A 19,097-nucleotide genomic window follows, 5' to 3' on the forward strand; every position below is an offset into this window, starting at 1 on the left:
CTGAACGGCCCCTCCTGAGCTGCTGGGAGAGCTGCTCCTTGGGAGCTTCTGCTGGAGCAGTCCATCAGCTTCGGAGATGCCTCCTGCCAAGCAGGTACCCAGAGCTGTCCAACCTGCACCATGGCAGACCCGTGACTTGGCGATTCCACAGCCAGCTCCTCTAGAAATAAAAAGGATTCTGAAGTCATAATTAGCAAGGAAGCGTTTAGTGCTATTTCAGATTAAATCCCACTAATTAAATGCCACTCTAAGAGATAATAATCTCTGCTGCCATTGATGTTTCTCAAGACAGGCACGCTGACCACCACAGCTAGCTTCATGCAAATGACATGCTTTGTAATTCTGTACAAAGCAGTGTAATTCTGTACAAAGCAGAAGAATTAAAGAAAAGCTATTTCAGTTTAGTGTAAGCTTGAATCCCTTCACTCCCCACAGGCTGTGGCCCTTTTTGAGCTAATTCCAGACAGCTTTAATAAATAAGTGACTACCTCACCTGCATTTGGTTTAGAAATATTTTATATCTTCACATACTTTAGAAAGTGTTGAGCCAGAACAATCCTCTCTCTGCACGCATTAATAGCTTTCTCTGAATTCATTTCTTTTATCTAAAATAATTCCCTAAATTCAAATTTGGGTTTCAAATACTCTTGGCTGCAGGAAAACAGGTTTTCTTGAAATATTCTGTGCATTTTATATTTCAAATACTGTCATCATCTTTTTCTACACCAGTGCCTTTGAGACCTGTTCTCCAAATGTAGTGTTACAGAATCATTATGTTATGGTCTTGCTTCTTGTGTGAGATCCCAGTAGGAACTTGTTGCACTGAAAAAAACATTTCAGCAGTGAAAGTGCTGCTTCAGGAATAGTAGTATTTGGTTCCCCTTAAATGAAGGCATTATTTTCTATTTTACATGCTTAAGCTGTCAGCTTTTCTCTTCTCCTCCCTCCCACTCTCTTACAGTGCCAAGAAAAATATTTCAGTTATAAATTTGGCCTTATTAGTTTGAAGTCTGAGCTGTGAGAGATCATGTTTTTGCAGTAGAAAACTTCTTGCACTGAGCTATAGGCCTTTACTAAACTCCCTTACAAAATGGCTGCAGGGGTTGTTTTTCACTAAGAGCTGTTGAGGCAGAGCCTAGTACAGGGTTGAGTGAGAATGCCAAGTATTTTGTTTTTCAGAACGTTCTGACCAGGTGGGTAGATATCAGTAGCAGCTGAGGCAGATAGGTAGGGTAGGGAGAGCCTCGTATACCTTGTCCTCCTGTCCTCCTTGATGAATAGGGAACCACAGGTGAGCTTATTGTCCTCCTGTTCCCCTTTGAAAAATGAAAAACAGGTGGGTGATAGATCTTGTATGGAAGCATACCTTAGCAACTACTTCGGGTAGGTTGTGAGCTTGAGATGCTCGGCCAAGGAGTGCCAGAAGAGATGTGACACACGTTGGAGAGAGGATACGTAACAGAATGGACTTCGCTGACACGGTGTGCAATTCCACCCTCGCCACAAGGGTGCGTGCATCCATTACTGCAGTAATGAATAAACTTTGCTGCTCCACAAAGATCACTGCCTGACTGGAAATTGCTGATCTTTCAGCGTTTCTCACATAAACTACACTTATTCTTTTAGCTAATAGAAGTAAACACTACATTCAGTGTTTTGTTCTAAATTTAGCTTTGGAATGGAGAAAGAAAGAATCTGCACTTTCTTGTCTTACAACTTCCAGATGTTACCACCATGAACAGATAAAGCCTATTTTTTCTCCCTCACAATCACTGGGGAAGGAGTTTTCAAACACATCAGTTTTAAGGCAAGGCAAATGTCTGAGCTTTGCCCTGTAGCCACCCACTCTGAAGCAAGACTTATTTATTTGTGAAGCTGTCAAACAAAAGGACACCAATCAATCAAACAAATAAAGAACAACAGGAAAGCCAACCTTACGGACAGGGCAGGGAAAAAGGTAGGATGAATCACTACCAAGGTTTGGGTTAAACTACCAAGCTTGTTATTAATGAAGCTACAGCATAGCTTGAGGTGTCTAAATCTGACTGCAAGTCACTGATCCACCAAACTGAACTTGGTTTAGAAACCAATTTCCCCAAATTCCTTTCAGAAATGAAAACATGTAGAAAAAGGAAAAATAACTACAAACCAATCCTTTTTATCAGAGATGAGATTAAAGATAAGAGCAGGCCAAGGCTGCTGCTGAACGCCGCCGAATGCCTGCCAGTCTCACCGCCGTAGGTGGGAACCGCACGTTCCGCGCCCGTCAGAACTTGAGGCCCGATCACCGCAGCTGCAAACTTGTATAGTGCTGACCTCCTGTGGCCTGCAGTGAAGCTGCAGTTGGCAAAAGGCAGCGGCACGCCGAGCCTGGTGGGATAGCGGCTGGTGGGGAGCCCTGAGAGTGCGGGGAGCACAACCCCGAGAGCCTCCCCCGGCCCTTTTCATTTTCGTGTTTAACTCCGCAGAATGCAAAATCCTAATGGGAATTACAGAATGGTTAAGTTTGGAAAAGATCTCTAGGATCATCTAGTCCAACCGTCAACCCATCCCCACCACATCATTAAAACATATCCCTCGGTGCCTCGTATCCACATTGCTTGTACATCTCCAGGAATGATGACTCCACCACCCCCCTGGATAGCCCCTTTCAGTGCATTACCACTCTTTCTGTGAATAATTTTTCCTTAATATCCAACCCAACCTCCCATAGTGCAACTTAAAGCCACTATCCCTCATCCTATCACTGTGACCTGGGAGAAGAGGCCAACTCCCACCATCTTTCAAGGAGCTGTAGAGAGCACTAGAGGCTTCCCTGAGCCTCCTGTTCTTCAGGCTGAACAACCCCAGTTCCCTCAGCTGGCCCAATAAGCCTTGTACTCCAGACCCTTCACAGCTTCATTGCCTTTCTCTGGACACACTCCAGGGCCCCAGTGTCTTTTTTGTAGTGAGGGGCCCAAAACTGGACACAGTACTTGAGGTGCAGCCTCCCCACTGTCGATCACCTCCCTGGTTCTGCTAGCTGTGCTGCTATTGCTGATTCAAGCCAGGATGCCGCTGGACTTTCGTGTCCATCTGGGCACACTAACTGGCTCAGCATCTCACACATTATTAAACATGACCAGTCTACCAGGCAGTTCTTAAACTTGGGGAAGGATTTGGCAAAATTCCGCACAAAAAAACAGCAGCAACTGCAGCTGCAGCAGCAGCAATCTCCTCCCAGATTATTGCAGAGACATACCTGTGTCTTTTTGTCACTAGTACTGAGCTACCTGGTTCTGTGCAAGGCAGAAGAGAGTCCCTCTCTCTGTGGTTAAGTGCACCTGACTGACTGATAGGTGAACGTGCACGCCTCGTGCCTTGATGTTCCTCTCCTCATTGCCCCATTTCCCCCACTTGCTGTAACACAACCATCACAGTGAGCCACGTACACAGAGCATCTTCACTACTCTGCCTCCAACCATTCACCCGTATCACCCAAACCATTTCACTCACCTTACTTAGACTCCAGAGGACCAGAAAGTTGGTCAACAAGTGAAATCCCAGCTATTGTTATTGAAGTTCCTCAGTAGTGAGCCCATTTCAGGTCACAGTGCAGCTGCTACAAGCTTCACCAGGAGTGAGCTGTCAAAGCCCCAGAGCCACGAGGAGCAGAACGGGGTTCACTGCAGTCTTAACCCAGCCCTAACCTCTGCTGCAGCAGGCACAATGTCATGTTGGGACTCTGACTTGCTCCTCTATCCCTGCCTCCTGCCCTATCAATGCACCTGGCTCTGCCCCACAGCTGGTACAGGACCTCCCCTACCCACGAAGCAGCAAGACTCTCACCAACATTACCCATACAAGCAATGGTGTTTGGAATCCCACTACAGAAGCCAAATTCCCTCCTGCAGCCTTGCTTTTATTGGAGTCAGGAAGAGCGCTGCCTGCATGGCCATCCTTCCAGAGCACCCTCAGAAATGGGAGCACACCAGAGATGTCTTCATCTGCCTACAGAGCTGGAACTGCAAACACAAACATGGGAGTCATTCGAGCTAAGCCTAAAATCTCACCCCAGAAGGAGCAGAGAGCAAGCCACCCCCAGATATCGCTGCCAGACAAGCAGAATGCTTTTTAGCCCTTTGCAGGACATCAACAAAGCTTTTAGCCTATTAGAGCAGAAACAGGCTCTTCTTTTCACCTCTCCTTGTTTTTCTCCTGTTCTGCTCCTTGCAGGCTTCTTACTCTGCTGTGTTTTGGTACCACTGCCATTATTTCCCTTCAAGCTGGAGGTATGCAGTCAGTAAAGTGGTGACTCACATAACCATGCCAAGCCTGAGCTTTTAGCTGGGGCAGAGTAGGCTCTTTGCAGTGCTCACGTGCTGGCATTTCTGTTAGAAGACTCAAATGATGTCCTCTGCATAAAGGGCAGGGTTCCTTCCTTCTGTTCACAGACCTCTTGACCTGGGAAAGCAAAGAGGATACAGAGTAAGGAATGGAGGGAGAAAAGGAAATGGTTTTTACTTCCTTGGCTTTGGTAAAAATCAGAACTTTCCAAAAATACTCTGAAAATCCCACTCCTGGGCTCTATTCCCAGGCTACTTCTTTCTTGGGTTTTCTTTCTTCTAAAGGTTTATGTTCTCACCCAGCACGGTGGGCAGAAGTTCTGGTATTTCAATCTGAACATACGCTGTGTGCCTTGTTATGAGGGGTTCATTTTCAGAGCTCCGCCCCCATCAGCTCTGATGCTTTCCAAGACAAAAAGTGCAATCTCTGAGTGAAGACGTTTCATATTTAAGGTCAGCCCTCAACAAAGATGCATCCTGCACAGCACTGCTACAAGCCGTGTGCAGGGAGGTAAACCTGCTGTTGAGTCAAGGCAGAGGAACTAGGAAGTTATCAGAGGAAAGTTAGATGAAAGTGGAAGGGAAATGAAGTAAGCAGGTGATAAAATAATTCTGTTATAGAGGGAGAAAGCCAGAAGGATCAAAGGATCTCTTTTATTTGCATTTTATCCTCATTTCTGTTCCTTGCAGTTTCCTACCTCTGCTGTATATTATTATCACCTCTACTATAAAACTTTCCGGTTGCTTGCAATTATCCCCCCTTTAATCTTACACTAGGCTCTTCCCCTTTGATCCAGTGCAGCACCATATGACTGATTGTGTGACTGGTGCATATGTATGTAAAGACATTTATTTTTTCCTGCTATTTGCCCCCTTCTGTCTCCAGCTTAAGTCTGTGAAGTCTAGGCAAAGTTTCATGTCTTTCTCAAACCCCTTTCCGATTATCACTTTTAGGGTAGGCACAGCTCCCAGTAAAAATATTAGAAATGGAGAGTTCCACCTAACATCACCACTTGGTTTTTAAATAGAAGTTATAATTATAACTTTATACAATAAAAGAACATGAACTATAGAGAGAAAGAACTTACCAGGCCCCTCACTACAAATTGATGGAAAATGTCTTCTTTACCTTCTCTGCAGAAGCTGAGTTCCCATCAAACAGCTTCAATAAGCATTCCAACAGCTCAGGAACAGAAGAGCCACGAAAAGGAGTAAGGAGAGCACTCCAACTAAAACTCTCATCATGGCCTCCACAAATCTTCCACAGGGCAACAAATCTTCCAGAAGAAAGCAAGCTTTTGTTTTCCTTAAGCACTAAGAACGACCACCTTTGTGTCCTCCACAGCATCAGTTCCACTTCAGATTCCCTAAATACTCTATCTGCTGGCCCCTTGACAACCTCCAGCTAACAGTGTGGAGCTACTGCTTTTAAAAAGGAGGTGAACCCTGCTTCCTCATCCACAGTTACAGAATCACACCTGTCCCTAGTACTGCCCTCCTTTCTGTCGCTCTTCTTGTAAAGATAAGAGTTGTTCAAGATTCATAAAGAGAAACGGGTGATTTCATTTTATCTTCCTTAGTGTCAGTTGATGGAAAATGTCTTCTTTACCTTCTCTGCAGAAGCTGAGTTCCCGTCAAACAGCTACAATTAGCATTCCAACAGCTCAGGAACAAAAGAGCCGCGAGGAGTAAGCACAACCTTATCAATAACAATACCAATAACAACTGAACAAAGGGTCAAATGAACAAATGCATTTAGATTTCTTGCTTTATGCTTTGGCATAGGATTCATTGTTTCCCTGGGGTTAAAAGGGACCACTGTTGTTTCTTGTTAATGTTCTGCATCTAAGTAAATCCACTCATAGTAAGGCAAGTTGCAGCATCTCATTTTCTGATATTCGTAGATCACACTATGATCTGAAAACGTCTTTCCACTGCTAACCTTCACAGACAGCGTTGCAGCAACAAGGGATTTACATACGTTATTGATTCAAAACAGTGACCCCAACATCCTTCTGCCTGGCGTCGGTCACAAGTCCTGTTCTCTGCACACAGCCATGCCTCTGATGAAGTAGCACTGCTTCCTTCTCTTCTTAAAACCTCAAACAATGACAAGTTTACTGGTGCCCCCACACTCTGCCCTGGTGATCAGTTTATCTTATCTCCCCAGAAATGTATCCAATCTATGTATCGCTGGAGGGTCTCACATCAATAGCAAGAAACCAGCTTGCTCTGCAGAACTGAGGAGCTCTGTGCTACAACACCTTTTGCAGCTGTGAGCCTCACCACCCACTCATCAGGCTGCCTTTTTCAACCATCTCTTTAGCAAGGCACATTACTCAGGTTCCTGAAATAATCACCCTGAGGCGTTATTTTCCATTTTTGTGGTCCTCCTTTGAACTTAAGCCAGCCTGTGCCTTCCCAAAACATTACAACCTTGGTAATAAATATATCTGATAAGAGTTCCTGGAGTATTACCATCAGCGAGCCGGCAAATGGCCACAAGTGTTGGAGAACATAACGTGAAGGAAATACAGAACAGACTGTGGAGGTGCTTTAAGGGCAGCTGGCCCTGTGGGCAGCACAGCTGGGCACAGCTGACACAACCTGACTCATGGGGCTGGGTGCCCACCTCAGAGACCTCTAAGGGAGGAAGGGAGGGAGGGGCAGGTTTTGGTGATTCAAGTCTCCTACAGTCTACGTGAAGGAACAAAGTAGTGGAGTTCCATTTTTGCTTAATTTGGGGTATTGGTGTTCCTTCTTCCTAAGTTGTAGGAGAGAAATACTCATTTTGTATGAGTTAGCATTAAATTTACAGTGGTACTGCCCATCTTAGTAGATGGTGAGAAGTGTAATGCTAGCTCACAGCATCAACAAGTCGTTGTGAATGGGTTGTGGATGGGTTTACAGGGCTGTAACTAGAATGCATAGAGGTAATTACCCTGAGATAATATCTATGCAAGTATATTTTTAAGTGCTGTGGTGATCTGTCTGACCCTCACAAAGGGAGACATGCAGTGGGTAATTTCTGACGCCGCTCCCATGAGGTCTGGTGTGAGCAACACAAAGCAGAAGGGCTCTCACAGGCTGCCCCAGCAGCTCAGGTTGCCCGGGCTGTCACAGCCTCACAGCAGCCTCCTACTGCCAGGAGCCCGGAGCTGTGGTGTGCAAGGAAATCCCTCCGGCTTGATCTCTTAGGATAAACTCTGGGAACTCTGATTCCCTGACTGCGGCATACTCTATCCTAAAGGGAGAGAAGGGAGCCATGAGACAGACTGAGCTCTGTCTGGCGTTTTGATGTTTTCTCTTCTGATCTTAAGGTGTGATCTGGAGCCTGTGTGGTGTGTGTTTCATCAGGAATCGAATTTCAGGAACAGATGCAGGGGCTTCTTCATAGCCTAGAGACTCGAGGCTGTGTGCAGTTTGTTCACATTCTTTTTTTTTTCTCAGACACCCACTGCATATATGTAATCTAGAATTTCAGGCACACAAAAATACTGTTTTTTCACCATCTTGTTGATGAAATGTATCTTAACCGCTCAGAAAACTGCATGGCTCTGCTGGGAAGTGAATGGCACACTGCATGAAGGGGATATAAGCAAGCAGGGTGCAATTATCCAAAGTGCAAGCTGACAAGAGGATAAGGTCGTGCTACCTCTCAATTACTCCAGGTTACTTCTTAGGGTAAGTGAGAGTGTGCTGGCACCTACAATCCCTAAACTGCAAAAGGAGATTCTGCAGTGTGTGTTGTTCACCCAAAGACTTCCAAAGCTGTGTCAGCATGCAGCTATGAAGAAGGGGGAGAAGGATGCATGTGTACTTCAGAGGAAACGCTTGGTTACCACAGCTCTTCATCCAGACAGATGGGAAGAGTTATTAGATTCTCACTGCAGAGGTCAGAACTGCAGGCGTCACTGGGAAATTCAGTGCAGCTGTCTGAAGGCATGGACAAAGACAGTAATATTAAAGGAGAGGTACCTCTCACTGGGGTGTAGTCAGCAGTTAGAGAAAAATACAGAGTTTGTACATAGTGAAAGCAGCAATATTGAGGATTTTTGTTTCAATTCCTAACCCTAACACTTCCCTGCCATATGGTCTATTTCAAACCAGACTGGCCTCTTGGAACTTCTGAATGTGGTCCATCAACTTCGTCTCCTCTTCTGAGACTTCAGTTTTATTCTGAGTGCAGAACTTGTGGCTCTGCTGATTTCCTTCTTGCACAACTGAACAGTTCTTCTGCTTGTAAGGCAGATAGCAAGAACTTGCTTGGTGGAGGTGAAGGCCAAGTTGGAAGTGACACTTCTGTCAAGGAAAATTATGGTAAGGATTTGTCCAGTTTAGTATAGTCCTGTTTAGTAAACATTTGATTACTTTTTTTCCTGATCAAAACTTGGAAGAGTTGGGTCTGAGTAGCCATAATCTACATTAAGGTCCTCCATATAGGCTAATTGTCAAATATATTGAGCTTTACAGTTGCTTCAAAATTTAGAGCAAAACTCTTTTTATAGGAAAACAGAACTATAAAGAATTTCATTTCTCTAGGAAAAAAAAAAGAAAGCGCGTAAGATTTAATTAGTGAATCAATCATCTTAATTTAAACATGGTTTGCTGGAACACATTGAAAGAAACTAGGATGGGCTTGGTAGTAACCTGTGTATGCCTAAGCCTCCCTCCTGGCTGGGAGCTCTGCCTTTGTAGGAAGACCTCCTGGATGCAGAGGTTGCACCTTGCACAGATGAGAAATGTGGCACTGACATTTTATATCGAGTTGTTTCTGATCTGAAAACAGGCATCTTTGATCTGTTCCTGTTAAAACACAACTCAATTTGGTGAATAAAATCTACATGAAAAGCAAAGCATGCTGTTAGGGGGAATAACTAACCCTAAGTGATCATCCAAGCTAACAGAAGTTGGATTATACGCCCAAGGCACCTATCTTGCTTGTTGAGCTGAGTTACTGAGAATGCTTTCATTCAATTATTTGTGCCATCAGTATGAGTGTAATTCACATCTCTGTGCAATTCCCTGCTTGCTTTAAGCTTGCTTTAGGAAGGAACAACAGGAACACCCTCTTGCAGATCCTGCTTTTTGAAAGGCTGGTGCTTGTTGGTCTGCTGTAAAGATAAACTTCAGAGTCCTTTTAGTGCTTTCAATAGCTGGAGCTTTTAACACAAAATGAGATAGGAAACTGAAGAATGGGTTAGTGGGGACAGCAGCCACAGGAAAAGAATAGACAAAATATGAGATAGTCTGTGCTTATATGCAATGAGCTGTGCTTAGATGCAAGGGAGATATTTTATCTCAAGCTGGCAATGATTTTTGCCTCTTTGATCTGCCAGTGTACAGCTGAAGGAAACGTAACAAGAGAGGCTTCAAAACCGGAGGCATTTGAATGCAGTATTTTCTGAAGTAGCTCAAAGTTATCTGAGACATAGATTCAGATGGTCCCTAGCAGGGAAGGAAAAAGGGCTAGCTAGCAGTGGACAGCTAATGAACATTTTGTGTTGAGTAAAAGAAAGGAGTAGAGGAACTGAAATCAATGAGGATATTGGTAAATATCAGTAAGGATGAATGTGGGCAAAGCCTTGAATGTTAGGATCCCAGTGGAAAAAAAAAATGGGAAAATGAAACGGTCAGTTTAAACTGCAACATAAACTACCAAGTGAGAAACCAGAAGTTCTTAAAGATTTGCTGACAAACTATATAAAGACATGTCACAAAATGTAGCACCATAAAACAGACACAGAAATGTAGCCATGCTCTACAGCCATCAGCTACGCTGCTGTACTCAATAGTTTGTCTAAACTGTGTTTATGTCCTGTCCGCTTCTGCTCTCCTTGCACGTCCCAGGAGTTCACAAAAGCAGCTGGACACATTCAGCCCACCAGTCCTCATGTGGCATGGGAGAGGTTTCTAGTCTCTAAGATGTGCATTCTCCACAGGGCTGGTGGTTTGAGTACGTAAAGATAAAGGAGTGCTTTGTCTAGGACAAAAGATACCGAGTCAGGCCCAAAAGGCAAGGAGCGTGCAAATATAAAAGATAAATGAAGGACAACTTCTATCACTTTGTTTCCTTCCAGTGACTAATACACCAATTTCAGCACATAAAATACAAGCTGTGGCAAGTACCTCAGGAACTGAGAAAAAAAGGGGAAACAAGGGTGTTTTCTTTTAGAAGTGGTTTTCATGTGAAATTCCAAAGTTGAAGTGCATTTTTAGCTACTTACTAGTCTTCCAGTTGCTATATAAAAATCCACTTAAATGTTCCGTAATATTTCATTTAAGATCAAATACAGATTTTATGCAGAATTCATACTTAATAACTGGAACTGCGTACGGAAATTCTACCACTTGTCTGCATTCCATAGTTCATAAAATCATAGAATCATTGAATGGCCTGGGTTGAAAAGGACCACAATGATCATCCAGTTTCACCTCCCCTGCTATGTGCAGGGTCACCAACCACCAGACCAGGCTGCCCAGAGCCACATCCAGCCTGGCCTTGAATGCCTCCAGGGATGGGGATCCACAACCTCCTTGGGCAACCTGTTCCAGTGTGTCACCACCCTCTGTATGGAGAACTTCATCTAATATCTAATCTACACCCCCCCTGCCTCAGTTTAAAACCATTTCCCCTTGAGGAATGGTTGCGAGGAAATACTGAAGTAAAAAGGGCATACACAATTTTGTGGCCTTGCATAGGTCAGAAAGTTCTGACATTTACAGCACACACAGTCTTTCACTCAAGAGATATGCAAAAGCAGTGACAGCTGATTGCAGAAGCACTGGGATTTAGTTGGGTCAAGCCAGGATGCACTTCCTGTAAGATAAAGAATAGGATCATCAAACATTTCAGAAGCAGCTTGTGCTTCTCCAAACCGATAAGGAACATATAGAGCAATTTACAAACAAGTCGTTCAAACCGCTCAGTGAAGGACACCGTTCTCACCACAGCGCTGTGCAGCTATGGGGGCTGGGAGCACACACTGCAAACGCTACTGGTTGAAGGTGTGCTTTCTCAAAGCCACTTAGCTCTTCTCTTCCTCGTGACCCCACAATGTCTGTACTTCTAATTACTGCATTTAAACACCACTGAAAACTGAATACCTAAATCCCAGAGGCACTACTGGAAATTTCAAACTCGAAGAACAAATTGAGTACATGAATTCAGTGCACCGGCAGAACAAGCATGGGTGAGCACATCCTGATTCCACACACATCCCACCTCATGCTGGAAATAGCTCTCTTTGTATATCACATGCAGACAGTCTTCTCTTTAACCTGCTCTCCTACAAATGTTTTAGAGCACAAAACTACTGTTCTGATAAAGCTTCAGGTCAGCAAGTTACTCCATTGAAAGTCTTTGTGACTTAGGCTCCCCAGCAAGAGAGGAGCAAAACCTGAGGGACTTCAAAGCAGAGCTGCTTTAGAAGTGAGGACTTGTGTTTGATGTCAGGTTTTTGAGGAAGGCAGTTTTAAGGTACACATAGGTCCCCTTGTTCTGTTTCCAAGATAATTGGACTTCACTTTCCTCAGGTGTGGCAACCTGTGAATCAGACAAATGAAAAGTGGCTGTAATTAACTGCACAGGCAGCTTTCTTGCCAGAACAAACATCATCCATACTTAACCACAATCTTTACCCTGCAAATCTCCCAGTAATTACTTTTAGTCTTAACTGATGTGCTAACTCAGGATGAAGTACTGCCTGGCATCTCCCTGATGCTCCTCTCAGGTTGCTTAATAAAAGGACAGTAGTAGGTAAGGCCTCTATTTTCTTCTGGTCATTTTTCCATCCCAATTTCTACTCGTATTATCCCAAATCCACAGCCTTTGGCACTGCTCCTATTAAATGCCTGTGATAAGTGGAAACTGCACATAACCTAAAAAGATGACAACAGACATTATTTAAGGAGAACTCAGAATGTCAGGGGTTTGGGGAAGGAGGGGAAGGAAAGCTGGAATATGCTTTGTTTTTTACAGCTGCTGTAACTCCAAATTTAGTGTTCACGTAGCTGAAGTGGCATGCTGATGGAGACAGGTTCCTGACATCCTCATGCTCCTTCAAACTGATTTTGGTCCTCACAGACAAACCCTAGCAGGCTTAGCAGTAGTGTCTGTGGTGGTAACGCATTCCGCTGACAAGATGTTCACTGTCAAAGGTTACAGGCTTCTTGGGGGAGAAGAAAACACAAATTGTATCCCCCTACTTTCTCCCTTCCACCCTTTCCTTTGTCGTTCATATTTCAGATCTTAGGTGTACATTCTTCTGACTGAAGAAAGACTGCTTAGATACATATGTTGCAAATGAAACGTAAGGCAGGTCTGTGCTATGTAACTTAAATCACTACTCATTCTATAAGGAAGGCAGGCATGCAGGCCCATGTACCCTACACGTTCCACTGACAAGACATTCTCCAAATAGAGTCTGTGCAGGACGAGGGCCATTACACGGGAAGCTGCAGGAGAGAAAACTACTTTATGAAGCTGAGATTTATGGCACTGCTTCGTACTAGTTATCTGATTAGCAAAATAGGTCTACCTTTAACATCAACGTGGTAAACTTACGGTCCTTAAACTTCATGAAGAGGTCTACAGTGTAATCCAAGATCTCCTATTACTGGTCCTGTTTCATCTTACCGTTTGCTCCCCTACCTTCCATTTGAAAATGAGGAAATATCTTCTTTATAACTCAATTCCAGTTATGTTTGTATTAGTAACATGAACACGTTCAGTGCCCATCCAGTGCACACCCTCTGCTGTCAGCTTGTGTCCAGGCAGCAGCGTTCTCCTCATTTCCTAACACTGCTGCCCACTGGAAATAGCACTGCCTGGCACTGCGTGGGCAATGCTGCCTGCATGCACCGAGGCCATCCCAGAAAGCGTGCTAATAACAGTCACATACCAGCGAAAACTCGTGCCCTAACACTGGTGTGTTCAGCTCCTTATTTTTGCATCGTAGTGTGGGGGCAGGAAGGGATGTACTCTTCATATTTTCTTATTCAATGAAACAAATTTCTATTTGATTTCCTAGAGTACTGATTTAACAGAAAAAAAAGGTGCAGCAAAAAAGCAGAGCGTGGAGTGCTGAGGGATGTGATGAACAAGTCCTTCCAAAAATACGGAATACCACAATGTGTATTTTAGGAGTTTTTATAACATGATTTTAGGAACAACTAAAGAAACCCCAAAGCAACCACGCCTGGCAGTCTAACTCTTATTTACTGGGAAATGTAAAATAAATTCTGGGGGCAATGTTACGTCCTTAAAGAGTTGCTGTCAAATTAAAACGATCTAAAACACACATGCATTTCAAACCTATTTGTCTCTCCGTGTTATATGTCACAGAGACTGCAAAACAGATGCTATTAGCAATGTTTTTTCCCTTTGCCTGGTGTACTGGCAATCTTCATGGCTATTTTAGTGGATCTTCCACACAGCAACAGGAAGGAGAAAACATTTTTGAAAGTGTGATTGTAAAACCACAAAATACAGCTTGGGAACATGGCCACTTGTCCCTGAAGCTGCCCTCATTTCAAACCAAAAGTAACACGACAAACATGCACTATGCTCTCTAGATCCCCCACCTTTAACAGTCACCATTTCCTCAGTTAGAGACACCATTGAAGTTCTTTAAAAAACACGGGAGCAGGTTTTTTAGAGCAGTCACCAAATAAAGAGGCTATATCATTCTCTATATTCAGAGCCAGAATCCTTAAAACTCTGTTTTCTATTTTTATTTTTCACTAAAACAAAAGGGACAAAGGAAACCTGTGCCCTTCTAACTTCTGGCAGACTGATCTCTCATGGGGTAAGCCATCCTATCGCAGGACCCAGATGCTCTGTTCTTTCTTTGCATCTCAACAAATCAATAACACACCCCTAAGCCCGCCTTTCCCCGGGGAAACGCTGGCTGCCTCACTGCCCCCACGCAGCTGACTGAGGATGCACAACTCTCAGCTCACGTGCTGCTCTAAGGGGAGGAAATGACTGCAACAGCCCCTGTCCAGCTCAGCAGGGGGAAGGTGTAGGCTGGACTGGACTGTCCCAGCTGCAGGCAGAATGCAGTAGGCCCCTACCAGCTCATCCTGGCTCCTTGGGCACTGGGACAACTGGCAGGACCCTCCTAGGATTTACAGGAAGGGAGAGATGGGGGTGCAGCTGTCCTGACCAGATCTGACCATGCTGAGGCTGAAAGAGGCATTTTGGAATGAACAGAATATCTAAAAGGAAATCAGTATTTTAGTCAAATGCTGAGTTAAGAGTTGTGTCCTTCACTTAGCAAAGACACAGTCTTTAATTACATGTGATTTTTGTTTGTTTGTTTGTTTGTTTTGTTTTGTTTTTTGCTTTGTTTTGTTTTCCTGTAGAATTTTTGCATCATTTGATGAGCAGAATGGCAACCACTTCGTTCACTCCTGGTCAGTAACTTGATTTCTCCTGCATTCTGCCTATGTTTTTGTGTTCTTACATGCTGAACATTACCCTAACCCTGCTCTGCACAGAAAATTATTCATGGCTGTTGCTTGGGGGCTCAGATGGCAAAGTAACTCACCAACATTAATGAAGACGTTACAGCGAGGGACAACCACTTATGCTCCCATTACTACTCTAGCAAAGAGGGACCTGGAGTGTAGTCAATGGAAATTTTCCTCCCATGACAAAAGCAGTTGATGAAGTTCTTCCTCTCAGCCCACATCTCAGCTAGCCAGTCCCACTCATTGCACAGCTCACTACTTCCATAGTAGCACTGAAGCAATCACTTATTAGATTGGCTTGTAAATCATCCACACTGAGGTGCCACAGGCAGTTGCATTACTGCATTCAGGGACCTGACAACAACCTCGAAGAGACAAGGAACAACTTATGGGCATCTGTGGCATAAGGAAACCGAATCAAGCTTTGGTGTCGCAGAAATATTCCTCTAACCAAATATTAAGGCTTCCTTTCTACTGAGACCTCCCCCATATCAGTCACAATATGTATTCCAGTATCTACAAAAGTAAAACAGGAGCTGGCTGGATAACTCCCTCCTTCATTGCCCAGCTGTGATTCCTCCCCTGAGTACCATCCACCTTCCACACTGAGGAAGGGAGGCATCCTGCAGAAAACCACAATCGTGCCATTGAAACCTACAGCATGACAGATATGCAGAAGGATGGTAAATTAAGGACAAGTTCTGCAGCATAATTTTGCAGGTGGTATTAAAAGGAGAGAGAGGACATGCATTCCATCATCTGAAATCCTATATATGTTACCTCACGACCATTAGCAAGGTTGCTGGACACTTTCACTTCCTGTAACACCATTTGAGTTGGGGGGTAAGCCTCTGTCAGTGGCAATCTATCACCTTTTACACAGATGAGTGGAGAAACAGCAAGTCAAGGGTGCACCTCCATGTTTCCAGCCCAGTCGATCTATCAATAGGGGGCACCCCTTCCTCCCCTCCTGGTAGCTATGCGTTTCTCCTTCTGTCTTTGTGCAGGCGCTGGCACTCCTCTCAAAATCCCCCCTTTCAACTTGCTGTGTTTCCACCTCTTTGCCTTGCTCAGGAACCCAGTTTTATGCTCCTGCTTTACCGTCTGTCTCCCCACCTCCTTCCTCACAGTCTTTCCTGCTACTGAAGGAAAAGACTCGCAGCAGCACCATCTGCCCACATCAGATCCCATCTGATCTCTCTTTCCCAACTGCCAGGAGCCACAGCTGTCCCTCCAGCCTCGGTTCTCAGCCGCCTCACCACCTCCTCCAGTCTCGCCAGCTCCCCATTGCCTTTGTCAGCCCCATTCTCCAAGCTCAGCACTTTACCCAGCTGCATGTAAAATTCCACCCCTTTGAGCCAGGAAAACTCCCCGCTCTGCTCTCCTGGGTTATTAGAAATAAATAAATATATGCCATCGGTGACCTAAATTCGGGTTATTATTTTCTTCCCCAAAACAGGACCGCATGGCGTGAAGGAAACCCCACGCAACGGCATTTTAAGATGACTTCTCTCGGGTTTCTCTCAAGCCCCTCAGCGGGAAGGGCGGGGGGTGGAACTGAACGGGATCGCTTTTCCACAGCGGCACAGACCGCTATGTCGGCTCCGCGCCCTCCTTCCCGCTGCTGGGCGGGAATGGTGGGGAGCGGGGGGGAGGGAGGGGGTGGCGGGAACGTCAGCCCGGGCCGTCACTGCCTGCAGGGCCTCTTCGAGGAGCCTCAGGGGGAAGTGTGCGGGAAATGGGGAGCTTTTCTCCCTCAAAGGATCCTTTGTCACCCCAAGGGGAAGATCTGTGGCTGGTTTGTGCACACGGCAGGCTCCTGATGGCAGCAGGGCCTGAAGGATACGCTCATCTCTGCCCAGACTCCCAGTATTTACCCTGCCGTGATGCTACGTGCCCATGCCTTAGCCACGTTTGGCATGCAAGTTTGCAGGATAGCAAACATTTTTTCTTAGCACTTTTTTTCTTTTTCTTTTCTTTTTTTTTTTAGTATTCCTCTCCAAACTGTTCAAAGTTTTACTAAAATATGTGATTTTCATCGAGAACAACAATATCTCATAGAAAGTCCTGCTGCTGAGCAGCTGTAAAAGGGAGGATGACCTTGTAGTTCAGTAGTTCTGAAGCAAACATCGTTATTCAACCACGTCTATATATTTTTAGACATAAACAACATTTTGAATCAGTCACAAGACCACAGGCTTTTAGCAAAACTGTGCTCATTTAGCTTGCAATTGTAATGCTGAAATCCTCCATAAAAACGGGGAACGAAATATACTTATGCTGAAACACCAGGGGTGCTGAGGTTGTGTATGATATCATTTAACTTAGAAAACAGAGACAGTTAAGTATAGGCATCAACAGCGTCTTGCTAGCATAACTGCACATATGTCATTTCTAATTTCAGGAAACTTCAAGAAATCTCTAGCTTCCAAAATAATTCACTCCTCCGACTTGGCACCCAGTTTCGACTGAGTAGCGCGGAAGAGTAACACATCCTACATGCTCTTTGTAAACTGTTCAAAAATGAGCTTCAGGAATCCTGGGATGGGCAACAGTCTGCCACAGCCAAACTGTGTACACACATATTGCCTTGTGCTGGACTCCACTCGGCTGTGTGATCATATGAACTGGTTTGGTATTTTGCGTACTGTAGTGATGCTAAAAACTCTCACCTAAATTAAGTAGTTTCTGAAAGTTGCTTTGCAAGCACGTGTGAAGATTGGAAGCCCTGTAATGTATGGGCTATGAGTTGTATTATTACGCAGCTCGAGAACTGTGTTCAGTTTGGGCCCCTCACCACAAGAAAGACATCGGGGCAATGGAGCTTGTCCAGAGAAGGGCAGTGAAGGGGTTTGGAGCGCAGGCCTTATGAGGAGTGGCTGAGGGAGCTGGGATTGTTCCATCTAGACAAGAGGAGGCTCAGGGGAGACCCTACTGCTCTCTATAACTGCCTGAAGGGAGGTTGCAGTGAGCTGTGTGTTGATCTCTCGTGTAGCTAGTGATAGGACTAGAGGGAATGGCCTCAAGCTGTGCTAGGGGAAATTCAGCTTGGATGTTAGGAAATACTACTTCTCTAAAAGAGTGGTCAGGCACTGGAATGGGCTGCCTGGGGAGGTGGTGGAGTCACTGACCCTGGAGGTGTCCAGGGAACGCTTAGATGTTGTGTTGAGGAACATGGTGTAGTGAGAACTGTTGGCAGTTGGTGGATGGTTGGACTGGATGATCTTGTAGGTGTTTTCCAACCTTGGTGATTCTGTGATTCTATGGTTTTGTTATTTATATCATACCCTTCTATGTTAAGCACTTGGGACTCCATGTGCTTAAGGAACTTACTGATGCATTCCAATGCTAGGATTTTGCAAAGCAGCAGAGGAAAGAAAAAGGCATACTGCCTTCTTAGAGGAAGGCAGCATGTTGTATTGGGCTCATGGAAGAAGTGTTTTTATTTAAGCACATCAATGGTGGAAGACATAATAGGAAGGGACAGTAGGTGGGTTTCAGATGATGGAAGTTTAAAAGTTGCCAGTGATAGCTTTAAAACAGCTCAGCTCTTAATTGCTCTGATACCTTATGGCATCCACAGATTTGAAACAGAGATCTGTTCCCTTCTGAAATGCCTGGCAGCAGAAAACTGAACAAAAATTTCTCTGAAATACCTATAGGAAATGCTAAGGAGAGAGCCCCAATTTAACCCCAAGGGACTCAGATTTTAAAGGCAGTTTGGTACCTTTAAATACAAGTTACACATATAAGTATTTGAGACTTTGAGGAAGAAGTCTCCTTAAATGATTCACAGCCATGAATCCTCTCCTGGATTTGGAGCTTGTTTTTTCTTTTAGAAACTGAACGGGATATAATTTTCTATTATGACAATTAGGCTGTTATGGTGGGGACTCTTAATAGCCTCCAGGAAACAAGGGACGGAAATGTAGGTTGGATAGGAAATATTATAATTGTTGATCTCCTGGGGGAAAGAAAACACTACTTTTGGTCAGCAGTGAGGTTTCCCTATTATAAGAAAAACAAGAAAGGAGAGAAAGGCATAAATTATCATGCAGCAGAGCAAAATCTCAAAATTCTCACATCTTTTGTTTTGATGGATATCACTTGTGTCACTGCTTAAGCTTCCTATATTCTATACGATCTCATTCATAAAGAGCCTTGAAACTTCACTCAGGATAATTCACATTACATGCAGGAACCCTGTAGTATTTTGAATTAATTCCTTGAAACATTTGTACACATTCCTTGTTTTGGGCCTCCGGCATTTACTGCATTCCACACATGAATCTTAAG

This window comes from Lagopus muta, chromosome 3 (genome assembly GCF_023343835.1).
Source record: "Lagopus muta isolate bLagMut1 chromosome 3, bLagMut1 primary, whole genome shotgun sequence".
NCBI lineage: Eukaryota > Metazoa > Chordata > Aves > Galliformes > Phasianidae > Lagopus > Lagopus muta.